The 14,481-nt window shown below is 42.1% G+C and overlaps 1 protein-coding gene across 1 annotated transcript in view; it reads left to right on the forward strand.

Moving 5' to 3' along the window:
- The first annotated feature begins 332 nt into the window (after positions 1–332).
- The window catches only part of CAPN13 (calpain 13), a 68,965-nt gene continuing 54,816 nt past the window's right edge, over positions 333–14,481 (forward strand). Inside the window, 1 exon segment of the mRNA XM_015566345.1 lies at positions 333–482. The gene's annotated coding sequence lies outside the window, so the exon portion shown is untranslated.

A 14,481-nucleotide genomic window follows, 5' to 3' on the forward strand; every position in this document is an offset into this window, starting at 1 on the left:
AGAATGAGGCAGGCAGGAAGTTAGCTTCCCAGGTGGTTTTGTAGAAACACAATTCCCTGAAGTAAAATAAGCTGAGTATCTGGAAACAATGAGAAACCCAAAACCCAGGCAGCCGGCAAATCTGCAGCCGCAGGGGGCTCCAGGAAGTAAGGAGGGATCAGGTGGCAATCGCTTTGGGGCCCAGTGTGGGGAAGATCTTGCAGTTAAATCCAATGTCCCCTCTCAGGGAGGTGCCCAGTGTTTGCTGATTATTGTTTAACTGAGGTGGGGCCATGCCTAGTGTGCCCTTATAAGGAAGAGCCTTAGGGGAAGAAGCAAACAGATGCCAGAGGCCAGCACTGAGGGCTGCAACTTCACTTCCCCAGAGAGACTGCCACTCTCATTCCCCAGGCTGCTGCTGAGTCCAGTCCTCCTGGGATCCGGAACCCTTTGGGAACACTGCTGACACCGAGTGCTCCATCGGACATACCTGTTGGAAACAGGTAAGGTGTGAATGGTGACCTCCTATGGACCAAGAGAGCCTCTTAAAATTATGTAGATTCCTAATCTGCAAACCCAGAAATATGTTTTCAGTAGCTCTGAAAGCTGTATTTTTGATGCAGTGAGTAAGGATAAGCTTTAAGGAAACCCAGGGCAAAGGATGAGTTGACTCTCTAAGAGAGCCTCTCTTAATCATTGAGCCACCTTTGCTTTCTACTCATGCAAAGCCGAAACCTTGAGCACTACATTGACCATAATGGATACCCCCATCTCTGTCCTTCCATTCATAGTTTCTGGCACATGGTCAGTATTTAATACTGAGGGGAGGAATGGGGCCCGGGCCTTGCCTTCTGTTCTCTAATGAAGCAGCTGAATAATGACACGAACAGAGTTGAAAAATCCAGGTTAGTCCCAAAGACTGATCACAGCCACTTCAGAGGTTCAGGCATTCCTATACCCCTCCAGCTGCTTCCCAGTCATGCTTGTGCCTCTATGGCTGCTGGAGGTGGGTCATCCTGGAGATGTGATCCTGGTCTCAGAGAGCAGAGCTCACGCTGTTTTGCTTGAGGCCAAGCTAACAGGTTGCAATAAGTGTGGATATGTTTCCTCTGTAGCTACAGCTGGGTTGTGACCTGCCGACTGCCTGTTTGCCCTGGCACATGCAGAATTTTGCTGATGCCTGGGTGGCATTCCCCGGATGTCCAGTCACCACATCCTCCTGAGTTGTCCCACCTGTATCCTGCTGGACCCAGACTTTGTTTTTGAGGGTGATAGCTGCAGGAGGACTCAATGGTTAGCACATTGGTTGATGCCAATCTATGTCTATTTATATAAAAGGCTAAGTGACTGACTGTATGTCCATCCTACCGACCGACTGACCGGCCAGTACATATGACGTGCACTGGCAATTTAAAAAGAAACATTGACTCGTGCCTGTGCAATACATATAAAGCTTTCACTGGTGCCAATTGCACACGTGTTTTAATTTTATAATACCATATTATATATACTATTTTGACATGTAATTTTTTGCAGTTACGTAATTACCACATGAGTCTTTCTTCTAATTAATTTCCTTTCACTGTGCATGAATCTGTGCACCAGGCCACTAGTGTAGTAATAATCAGCCAACTGTGTAATAGGGAAGAGTTATGTGTAACGTGAGTTCATTATCTCCCATTTATAGATAAAAAAGTGAGGTACCTGGTGAGTGACTTGCTGCTGAGGGCACACCAGATGCAAACAATGGAGCTAGAGTTAGATTGTTCCCAGTGCACTGTCTTGTCCCCCTGTTGGTTGTATTCAGTGAGGGATTCACGTGAAAGAATGCCTTAGAAGAAGAGGTGCTATCAAGAAATTACAAATGAATGACCCAAATATTGGCACTGGGTGCTTACTCTCTTGCCAGCACTGTGCTTGCTCTGACCATATGTGTTATGTGATATTACCATTCGGGCATGTTCCTTAGCCTCTCTGGGTCTCAGGTTCCTCATCACTAATACGTGGTAACAACAGCATCTACCTCATACAATTACTGCACAGATTAAATAAAATAATACATGCAAAGTACTGGGCAGTGGCTGGCACATGGTCAATGTTCAAAAATCTTTTAGTTAATACTATTTATATCCCTCGAGCCTGGATTCTTTACAAAACAAAACTTGAGACAAAGGTTAAGTGCTAATGCCTCATTGGGAGATGCAATATCAGGACAGTGTGGGTGAGGGAAATGAGAAAGGAGGAGAGGAGAATGGGAAGCAATGCAAGGAGAAGTGTCGCCTTCACAAAAAGACATCGCTGGCCACGTGGCCAATGCAGAACATCTGTGGGCTAGCTTTGCAGAAACACCAGGCCTTGGGGCACTCTACTGAGAGAGGTTGGGGAGGAAATTTACATGCAGGTTTCATTCCGTCTCCTATCTTCCGTTGCTCAATATGCCCTATGGGGAGTTAACTCTCCTGAACTTTGGGTTTGTGCCATCCGGCCCCTTTGGCAGCCACTGGGAAATCCAGATCCTAATCCTTAAACTTGGCACTTTATTTGAGTCCATAAGTTGTCTGGGCTGAGAGTCCCAGAGACAAGTGACATGAAGGGAACCTGAGACAGGACATAAGATTTGTTCGAAACAGATCAAATTACTATCTATATGTATATAAAAGCCAAGTGACCAGAACGAACGGAATGACCTGTCCCTATGACGTGCACTGTGGCTGGCCAACAGGCCTGATGGGGGCAGGGCTGGTTGGCCAACCTCCCACAGCCCCTCCTTCTGGCTGGCCTGGCCCCTGATCAATGGGCCCCAATCAGGACAGGCTGGCCAGACCCCACCCATGTATGAATTCATGCACCGGGCCTCTAGTTATTAATATTTGCTGGACATGTGTAAGGCACTGGTGTTCTCTGTCCTTGATAGACTGGACTCTATATCTTAGGCAAGTGTTTCCTAAAGCATGGTACATGGAACACTGATTCTGAAAACTGTTGCTAGGTGCTCCTGATATAAGGTTCTGGGATCAAACACTTGGGTGAATGATGTCTCCTACTCTCCCCTCCTTGGAAAATCATGATTCAGATTTGTATATAAAGACTCTGAGAAGGCCAAACAAAGAAATTGGCGGAACTGAGTGCTCCAGCACTTTCCTGCAGCACACCTGTTGGGAGCACTGCCTCAGACCCAGGCAGCCCTGGGTTTGGTCTCTCTTCTGTCTGGACCCCTAAATTCTCGGGGTACTCTTCTCTACCATGCACTGTGTTCTGCTTTGCACAAGCCTTTTTTTGAATTAAAAAAAAAATCTGCAATACAATGTGAGGCCATGCATGCTCTCCAGTCTGCAAAACTGGTTCTCTCAATAAACAGCCAGAAAGCTCAACCAAACCTTATTTCCTTGACTTACCGTATTTGCCGGCGTATAAGACGACTGGGCATATAAGACGACCCCCTAACATTTCCACTCAAAATACAGAGTTTGTTATATACTCGCCGTATAAGACTACCCCCTCTTCCGCACACCTTCCACACACCAAATAAAAGGTAAAACAATATCAGATTTGATTTTAACATTTTAATTTATATTCAAATGCTTATGACATGTAGGAAAACTGTCACAAGGCTGTATGTAATCAAACATATACATAAAACAGTGCAAGTTTATTACCGGTAAACATACCGGTAATTCACTAAAGAAAACACACTCTATAGACTGGTACCGTAGATGCTTCTCAGGAACACAGGCAAGCAGCCCACAACCTAGAGGGACTGTCAATGATAGAAGTAAGATAACAAATAGAGGTAGAGAGCAAGTGCCGGGCAAGTCCCTAGCAACCCTGGGACCTCACTAGTGCGCAAGTGCGAGCTCTTCAACATTCTAACAGGCACCATGATAGCGCAAAATCGCGAATCTTCAATGCATATGTAAAGAAATATACGGTAACCCGAATTTACCACACTCGCAAAATCGCACACAGCCAACCATACACCCAGTATGGTATCGCGATTCGTGATTTTGCGCTATCATACTGGGTGTATGGTCGGCTGTGTGCGATTTTGCGAGTGTGGTAAAATCGCATAACAGCAAAATCGCATAACAGCCGAGCATACACCCAGCAGCGCTGCTGATGCCTGAACGGTATGTGGAATGAAGTGGGCGGGCATCGGGAGGCCACTATGGCACGGGGCAAGCACTATGGGCAGTCTATCTGAAGTGTACCTGGCGTATAAGACGACCCCCCACTTGGAGGCATATTTTTCAGGGCCAAAAAATCGTCTTATACACCGGCAAATACGGTAATAGTTAATATAGTTGAGCAAGGTGATCCCTAAGGGGCTTTCCAGCCCCTGGTAATCTGTGACACTCGTGTTGAAAGGCAGCTGAAAGTCACCTCTATCCAGTGTCTGCATTGCCTCAGAGATGGTCTATTCAGCTAATAAGCACGTGCACAATTTTAAGAGATGGTGGAGGGGTGTGGAAGCAAAGGCTTGCCCACTGCCACCCCTTCTGGTGGAGCTGCGCTTAATGAGAGAAGTACCTTGAACTAAAGGTAGTGGCCCCGGGTGATGGGGTGATGAGCTGCCTGAGTTCTTGGGCTGGAAGAGAGCCGATGTTGAGGTTAATATTCTTGCTCTGCCACATGGACCACAAGGGATCCTTAAAACAGAGTGGCCAGGACCTTGGTTTGATTTCTCTCTGGGCAGCACGCTGGCCTCTGTTCACTGGCTGGGTCAGCCCCTCTGTGCCCACCTCCCCTGCCGGAGGTCAAGCCCACGCAGCTCAGAGAACTGAGCAGCCCCACTCACAGCCGGTGGGCAGAGACCTTGAGGGGCAGGTCTCCATCAGAGCTGACCACACACCTGCCTTCAGGGAATGCAGCCAGGGGCCCACATCTGGATCCAATGAACTCTCACGTGCCTGAGGAAGGGGAGGAGGTCAGGAACGTTATCCCCGTTCTCAGCCAAATATTGTCCTCTGCCCCTCGAATCCTTATCCAGATGTGGCTTCCAACCAGTTGAGCTGCATCACTCGGCACTGTCTCTGAAACCTCTCCCACTTCTCAGGAACTGGAAGGTAAGAGATGTGCCTGAGGCAGAGATTCAGGGGGAGGCCCTCAGGGTGGCTGGTTCCTGGGCCACCGCAGCCATGTCCCTTCCACTCAGCTGTCCTAATCCAGCGTCGCTGTCTCCTTCTAACCCGGTTCCCAGACCCTGTCTACTCAATCAGGTCACTTTATGCACATGGACACAGGACTGCCTCAGACCCCCGCCTGCCTCACCTTGAGAAGTGGTCATGTGTCCTTCCCAACTCCCTGTAGATTTGCACTGTATGGAAAATTCTCTCTTTCTCTTTATTCCTCCCTTCCTCTGCTCTCTCCCCTCCTTCTCGCCTTCTCTGTTTTTCTCTCCCCCTCCTTCCTGCCTCCATCTCTTCCTGTCTCTCCTTTACTTTCTTTCTCTCCCTCTCACTCCTCTCTCCCTCAAGCTGTCCTCTCTCTCCTCCTACTCTCTCTCTCTCTCCCTTACTCTACCTCTCTTTCCCCTGGTTTCCCCTTCTCTTCCTCTCCCTCCAAAGCCCAGAGGTGTGCCCAGGTGGCATACAGCTAAAAGTGGTTTGCATGGGTTTTGTGTTTTTTTTTTTTTTTCCACCAGAGAACAGTTAAGTGCCTTATTTTCTCCACTTGGGTGGCTAAATTATTCTCGATGTGTTAAACAGTGTAATTAAACACATACACAGGCGAGTGCGTGGCGCCTTCCCCCACCCTTCCTCGCTCCTTGTCAGCAGAGAGAGTGTCGGCCCCAGCCTTCAAGCTCTGTTAGTTTTAATTTGAGTTGTGGAATTAGTAATGGGTTTTGCCGGAACACTGCTGTGGGAAATAGATCGCTCCTTGAGCAGGGCTTGGGCACCATTTCAAATGAGTATTTGTTAAGGGGAAACCGTCCCTTGTCGTGTTCTGCTACATTACATCCGATTTATTTCCATTGTTCGGAGAAACACCAGCCGGGAGAGAGCGGTGAACACCACACCCAGGCAGGAAGCAAAATGCAGACAGAACCACCCTTTGTTGCTGGGACTTGCTAAGCTCACCCTGGGCACCCTGGCAAGCTTGGCACCTGCCGCTGTGAGGCCTGGGGAGCTGCTGCCGCTGGCAGAAAAGACTGGGTAGGTGGTGGCAAGAATAGGATGTTGAAGAAAAGCAATTGAATAGAGGGGACCCCTACAGGTCAAAGTTGGAAGGGATCTGCCCACTTTAAGGGTGATTTTGCACCCCTTTTAACAATCATGGCGATTTCATCGAAGAGTGTGCTGTGGTCATTCTGTGGTCTGTGGTCATTCATCGTGGGCTGTGGTCATTCATCACGTTAGCAGGTCTCTTCTTCGGCACCATCCCGTGAGGCAGCCACTAGCAGTGTGGGTGTGTAAATTTCAATGAAAGTTAATTAAAAATGAAATAGAATTTCAAATTCAGTTCCTTAGTTGCACTTGCCATATTTCAAGTGCTCAGTGGCCATGGTGGGTGGTGGCTACTATACTGAACACAACTCCGGGGACCTGGAGAAACCTACTGCTGGAAGACCAGGAGGTACCTAGCCAATGCCTGGAGTGCTCACCTCCTGCTACAGGGCCTCAGCCACTGGGCTCAAGTTCAGGGCCAGGCTACAGGGTGATGGTCACGAGACCTACCACATAGCTTTTACTATGTCCTATGCCAAGCCCTTTGCAAGAATCTTTACCCACTTAATACTACGAGGCTGGTTTTATTACCACCACCCAACCCATGTTATGTGTAAGGCCCAGGGATATTCAGGTCATTGCTCAAGATCCTTCAGTCACTAAGCAACATCTGGATTCAAACCACACTTTCGACCTGATTCCTCACATGCTTGAGCACCATTCCACGATGTCTTGTTTTTCATTTTAAGGGACAAGGCAAAGCTCAGTTTTTCAAACAAGACCGTAAGATTCTTTCTTTGTCTTTCACGTTTGCCATTTTAATTATGGTGAGTCTGGTGTGGGTCTTTAGGGTCAGTGAAGCGGCAAGGGGAGCCTCGTTGGGGGGCCAGAGGTGATTAAATCTCTGCTCTCTCCGACCAGGATTATCTCGAAAGGCTGGGGAACAGGATTTGGGCCTGGCTCTCAATCTGTCCTTCTCCCAGTAAACTTTTCTAGGTTTCCAGCTTTCCAGGAAGGGATCTCTAGGTTCCTGGTATGTTTACTTAATGGCATGTTTGTGCCAATTAGAAAAAGTCACCACCTTTTCCAGGTAGAATATAACTATATTCCAGAAAACCCTTCTTGCAAGCAGACTGCTTCCTGGCCAGGTGCCCCATGCGACTCTAACACCCTTCTTTGGGTACCATTCACAGTGTTGATGTGCCTCTTGAAGAGCAGCCCCCAGAACTGAACACAGTGGATTAGATGTCCAGGTGGGTCAGGAGCATCTTATACAGGGGGTGGGGCTATCCGGTCCAGAGCAACACTTTACTGCTGTCACAGCCGTTCTGATTGTGTCAAATCTTTCACCGTCTCGCCTCATTTAAAGTAGGAAGCCAAGTAGGCCATACAAAATATTTTTGAAATGAAATTTAGCCAAGGCAGACTCACTATTTACATACACAATTAACTTTTAAATGTGAAGACAGATTTACAATTTCCTTGGTTAAATTCCATCCTTTTGGTTTTGAGATCTTTTCGAATTTTCATTATTTTTCCTTTCTTTCTATCATTAAGAATGATGAAAGAATTGAAAAGTACTTTCATTTTCATTTCAACATCTCCTTCCAGGACAGGACAAGGAACAGAGTTCTGTGACCATTACAGTACAGTAATTCTAAAATAATCCAGAATCATTTGTCAGTAATCTGATTCAAACTCTGAATTCTATTTACTATACTCTGCTATACTTATATACTTTACAATGCTATAGGCTGCTACCTACCCAGTCTATCAGTCCAGCCTGGTTTCAGAATTTTATATATACAGGAACTAAAGGGAGAGCTTATCAAGTACTTTTTAAAAATCATGTTATATATAAATACATGTTATATAGCATATATTATATATTATATATGTCATATATATATGTGTGTGTGTATGTGTGTATATATGTGTGTGTGTGTGTGAAAGTAAATTAAAACAGGAAAAGAGGAAAAGGAGAAAGTTAAATAATTGGTTTTGATAAGGCTATATTTGCTTCTAGAAATATGAAATTTATTTCCTAAATACTCAAAGAATTTCTTTTGCAAGTCCATGTCAGAATTTTGCTATGAACATTACACTTCTTAAAAGCATTATGGAGTTATGAAAATTATTAAAAATCAGTGCTTTGGGAGAATGAATGTGGTTAATGACAACAAACTTCCTGGCTTAAAAAGAGACTCTCTCATTAGTGAAGATATATAGCACTGGGAACTCTTTACATTGCTATTGAGATGAAAACTTGGTACAAGCTTGGAGAATAGTTTGGCATGTTTAGTGAGGTTGAGTGTGTTCATACCCTAAGCCTAAAAATTCTACTCAGTGGTTGTACCATTTTCCATATGCACCAATAATATAAAAGTTCCATTTTATATATTGATTTTAGAGAAGAAGGGAGAGAGAGAGAGAGAGAGAAACATCAATTGGCTGCCTCCTGCATGACCCCTACTGGGGATCGAGCCTAAAAACTTGTGTGTTTGTTTGTTTGTTTTTCTTACGGATAAAGTTTCTTATACTAGGTTCCCATAAGAATTAACCTTTGGCTCAATTTATTAAAATTAAACTTCTAAGCAAAAATTCATAACACATTTATATTTGTATAAAGTGAAGAATATCTGTTCATCAAAGACACTGCCAAGAAAGTAAAAAGATAAGCCACCAACCGGTAGAAGATTTTTGCCGCACATATGGCCAACAAAAGATGTCTATCCAGAGTAAAGAAAGTGTCAAATCAGTTAGAAACAGCAGCTCAATCGACAAATGGGCATAAGATCTGAAAATTCATTTTGCACGAGAGGGGATATGAATGAAGAATGAACATATTAGCAGTAATCAGGGAAACATAAGTTAGGATTCCAGGGAGTTGTCACTTGACTCCCACCAGATGGGTACAAATAAGGAGCCTGCCAAAACCACGCGTTAGTGAAGATATATAGCACTGGGAACTCTTTACATTGCTATTGAGATGAAACTCGGTACAACCTTGGAGAATAGTTTGGCATGTTTAGTGAGGTTGAGTATGTTCATACCCTAAGCCTAAAAATTCTACTCAGTGGTTGTACCATTTTCCATATGCACCAATAATATAAAAGTTCCATTTTATGTATTGATTTTAGAGAAGAAGGGAGAGAGAGACAAAGAGAGAGACAGCGAGAGAGAAAGAAACATCAATTGGCTTCCCCCTGCATGATCCCTACTGGGGATCAAGCCTACAAACCAGGCAACCAGCAACCTCTTGGTGCATGGGTCGACATTCAACCACTGAGCCACACCAACTAGGCAAAAGTTCCAGTTTTCATGTTGCCTAGTTTTATGCAATTGAGTTTTAAAGTAGGCATGGTTATTGCCTATTTTTATGTTTAATGGGTTATATTTCTGTTATTACTGATTTATAGGAGTTTGTTGTATATTCTGGATACACGTCCTTGGTCTGATATAGGCATTACAAATTTATCTATCCCAAGTTTGCAAGTATATCCTCCCGTGTTTTCTCATAAAAGTGTTTCATTTTTATTTCTAGATTTATGATCTTTTTTACTTGATTTTTTGTATATAGTATGTAAGGGTTCTTGTGTGTGTGTTTGTTTTTCATATGGATATCTTGTTGATCCAGCATCATTTTTTGAAAGATGTTTCTATTCACATTGAATTGCCTTAGAAACTTTGCCAAAATTAATTGACCATATATATTTCGGTCTATTTCTGGATTCTGGATTCTGCTCCATTGATCTATCTGTATATAGCTCTCTATTGATTTATCTATTTGCCAATATTATAGCTTTATGTTAAGGACTGTAGTCAGGTTAAGTCCTCCAAATTTTTCTTAAAAAAATTTTTTTTGTTATTCCAGGTCCTTTGCATTTATATAAAGTTTATATAAGCTTGTCAATTTCTAAAAAAGAATTTTGATTAGGATTGTATTGAATCTATGTATAAATTTGGGTAGAATTGCCATTTTGGCAATACTAAGCCTTCCAATCAATGAGCCTGATGCGTCTCTCCATTTATTCAGGCTTTCTTTAATTTCTCTCAGCAATGTTCTGTAGTTTTTGGTGTTGAAATCATGATGTCTTTAGTTAGACTTTTTCCCCCCAAGTAGTTTTTCTGGTGCTACTATTTTTCTATTGTTTATTCCTAGTACACAATAAGTCAGTTAATTTTTATATTAACTTGTATCTTGTGACTTTGCAACTCATTTATTAGTTCTAGTAGTTATTTTATAGATTTCATTTTTCTTCTTCTTTCTGATATTTTGGACTTTTATTTTCTTATTGAACTGGTTAGGACTTCCAGTACAATGATAAATAAAAGTGTTGACAGTGGACACCCTTGCCTTAATTATGATCATCAGGGGGAAAAATACACTCTTCTGTCATTAATATGATATAAGCTGCAAGTACTTCGTAAATGCCCATCAGTTTAAGGTTACTTACTTTTTCTAGATTTTTGAAAGTTTTTATCATAAATATACTTTGAATTTTGTCAAATAATTTTAATTATATTGTTTAATATAGTAATTACATTGGTTGATTCTTTTAGTCTTAAACCAACTGTATATTTCTGAAATAAACCCAACTTGATCTTGATATATTTAATTTATTTTCCTTTTTAAATTATTAGATTTGATTTGCTAACATTTTCTTAAGGATATTTGCCATCTGTGCTCATGAGGTATGTTGATCCGTACTTTTTGCGGGGGTGAAGATTCCTTTATGAGGTGCTATTGGATTCCTATATGCTGATGTGATACGTTCAGCTATGTTTCCCTTCTGCTCTACTTTCTGAAGAAGTTTGTTTTGTTTGTCCTTGAAGGTATAATAGAATTCACAGTGAAACTATCTGGGTCTAGAGTTTTCTTTCTTGGAAGGTTTTTAATAACAACTTCCATTTCTTTATTAGATACAGGGTAATTCAGATTTTCTGTTCCTTTTGTATCAACTTTGGTAAATTGTATTTTTCAAGAAATCTGTCTACTTTCTATAACATCAATTTTGTTTGCATTGGTTTGTTCATAGTAGTGTCTTCCCACTCCTTCAATGTATATAGGCTCTGTGGTGATAAGCCCTTATCGGTGATGATGTTGGTGATTTGCATTCTCTCTTTTGTCCTTGACCAGTTTGACTCTGGGTTTGTCAATTTTTGGGATCTTTAAGAAAAATCAGTTTTTGCTTTGTTAATTATCTACTGCTTTCTCTTTTAACTTCTGCTATTGTCTTTATTATTTACTTCCTTCTACTTGTTTTAGGTTTTCTTATTTTCCTTATGATGTCGTCTTTGACTCATGAATTATTTAGAAGTGTTTAATTCTGGATATTTGGGATTTTCTTAAATATTATTATTGATTTCTAATCTTAACTCTGTTTCAGTTAGAGCATGCTCTGTGTGATTCAGTCCTTGGAATATATTGTTTTATGGCCCAGCATATTGTCAGTTTGGGCGAGTGTAACTCATACATTGAAGAGAATGTATACTCAACAGTTAGGTATAGTGCCATATATATATCAAATATATCAAGATGATTTATAGTGTTATTCAGATCTATGATTTTACTGATTATTTTTTGTCAGGTTGGTCTATTAATTGCTGAAATATGAGTGCTAAAGTATCCTACTATACTGTGCTTCTTTCCTTTAATTCTGTTAAGTTTTGGTTCATTTTTAGGTTTTATTATTAGGTGTCTACACATTTATGATTTTTATTTATTCCTGATGAATTTTTACCAATATTAAATGCCCCAGTTTATTCGTGGTAATACTCTTTGTTATGAAGTCTATTTGATCCATCTATTAATCAATCTCTGCCTTTTAATTGGAGTTAATTAACATTTAATTTAATTATTGATAAATATGGTTGGATTTATGTCTGATTTTTAGTTTGTTCATTGTTTCCCATTTATTGACTTCTTGATTATTTGAACATGTTTTGGTAATCCATTTGAACATATCTATTGGTGTTTGGGCCATATTATTTTTATTATTTGTTAGTGGCTGTCTAGGCATTATAATACACATACCTAACCTGTCACACTCTATTTTACCACTTCATGTAAAATACAAAAAAACTTGCAACCATAATAGACCCCTTCAATCCCCTTCCACTGTCCTTTATGTTATAGTTGTCATATGAATTACATCTGCATACATTGAAACCTCTCCAGAAAAAAAATATTATAATATTTGCTTTAAACACATATATGTATTTTTAAAGAATTTAAGGGGAAAAATGGTCTTACATATTTACTCAGCTATTTACTATCTATCCTTCCTGAAAATTCCAAATTCCCTGTTATGATTGCCCTTCAAATTGAAGACTTCCTTGGTCATTTCTTCTGAAGCATGTCTGCATGATGAATTCTCTTAGTTTTCCTTTGTCCAGAGTGGCTTTATTTCACTTTTATTCCTGAAATTTATTTTCACTCAATATAGACTATCTTATCATTTCTACATTAGACCACTGCAGAATTGGCACCTGCCAGTTGATTGTTTTCTCTTGAGAATGAGTCACATTCTCTTAGTTCTTTTATTTTGAATAGTTTGGGATTCTACTGGGCAAAGTGAGTGTTAGGTTGTTTAAACTGTGTTCTGTTAGAATCCTCTGGAGAATGTTGATTTTTTTAAAAAATGTAGTCAATCAAATCAATTAAGTTGTCTATGCATTCTAGCTCATCTTCTGTGGGCAGTGGTCAAATCTCAGTTCATTCCTTTAAGCCTTTGCTATGCTGGTTTGGACCTGTCCCACACAGCCACAGTACAGATGGGTTAGGCCAGTGGTCGGCAAACTGCGGCTCGCAAGCCACATGTGGCTCTTTGGCCTCTTGAGGCTCTTCCTAAGCCTTAGGAGCACCCTAATTAAGTTAATAACAATGTACCTACCTATATAGTTTAAGTTTAAAAAATTTGGCTCTCAAAAGAAATTTCAATCGTTGTACAGTTGATATTTGGCTCTATTGACTAATGAGTTTGCTGACCACTGGGTTAGGCTAAGACTCGGGCAAGTTTCTACTCAGAATTAGAGGACCGCATCCTCTGGCTCTCTCCCTTTTCAGCCTCTTACCACCAATTGCCAGGAGGGCTGTGGCCTTATAAGAAGAGAAAGAGAGACACTTGTCACTCTCTCTGCCATGTGAGGACACAGAGAGAAGGAGACTGTAGCCAAGAAGGGGGTCCTCTCCAAAGCCTGACCATGCTGGCATCCTGACCTTGGACGTTCAGCTTCCGGAACTGTAAGGAATTATACGTCCTTTGCTTAAGTTCCTGGCCTGTGGCATTGTTTTTGCAGCCCCAGCCAACTAAAACAGTCACCCAGCCCAGCAGAAGGCACAGGGAAGGACTCAACCGAACTCATTTTATGGACACTGAGGGCAGTAGAACAAGCTGCAGAGCCTGCAAAGCGCCTCTCGCCTGCTTCTCGTCCTCCCCCGGAGTCTTGATTCATTAGCTCATGCAGCTTCTCACATTAAGAACTTTTTATCAACTCTTTTTGCCATTTTGGGTTTTTTGGTTTTTTTTTAGCTTTTCCTGTGCCATTTTTATTGCTTGCCCCAAGAGATAACCCAGCAGCAAGACAGATTTTTATCCTGAATATCAGGTAGACCTTCCATCTCTTTTTTTTAAATTAAGGCAGCTGAACTTCTCCTGCCTTTTTTATCTTGCAAAGTGAGGCAAGCAGGATCCAGAAGAAAGGAAATAAGCCACGAAGCCCTCCCTAAAGTGACAGGCAGGGAAATTGGTTTGCCTTTTCTGCTGCACACAAAAGTGAAGTGTCGTCAAGTCCTGTAGATCCTGCCGCCTGAGAAAGTGAGTCCGCACAGACACAGAGAGCAGCCTGCGGTCGCCAGAGGGAGGGGCCGGGGACTGGAGGCTGGGTGCCGGGTGGAAAAGGTGAAGGGATTAAGAAGTACACATTGGCGGTTGCAAAATAGTCAAGTACAGCATAGGGAATATAGGCAATGATATTGGAATAAGGTATGGTGCTGGGCGGGTACTAGAATTATCGGGGGGATCCCTTTGTAAAGTATCTGATTGTCTGAACATGATGTTGTATGCCTGAAACTAATACACAATAATATTGAATGTTAATTGTAATTGAAAAGAAAAAAACAACAACAATTTTTTAAGCGAGCCTACAGGCGGTTCCCTGACAAAGCCATAAGCAATTCAGAGAGAAAGGTGAACCCGGTAGCTGTGAGGTCCACACTTGTGGGGGGCTCCCCTTCCTTCCTGCCTTTTCTTTCCTCATCACGATACTTCTCCCTCACAGAGCAGCCCATCTCCTCCAGCAACAGTCACCCAGGCCTGCGCCCCCCAACCCCCAC

Source organism: Myotis davidii, unplaced genomic scaffold (genome assembly GCF_000327345.1).
Source record: "Myotis davidii unplaced genomic scaffold, ASM32734v1 scaffold238, whole genome shotgun sequence".
Classification (NCBI taxonomy): domain Eukaryota; kingdom Metazoa; phylum Chordata; class Mammalia; order Chiroptera; family Vespertilionidae; genus Myotis; species Myotis davidii.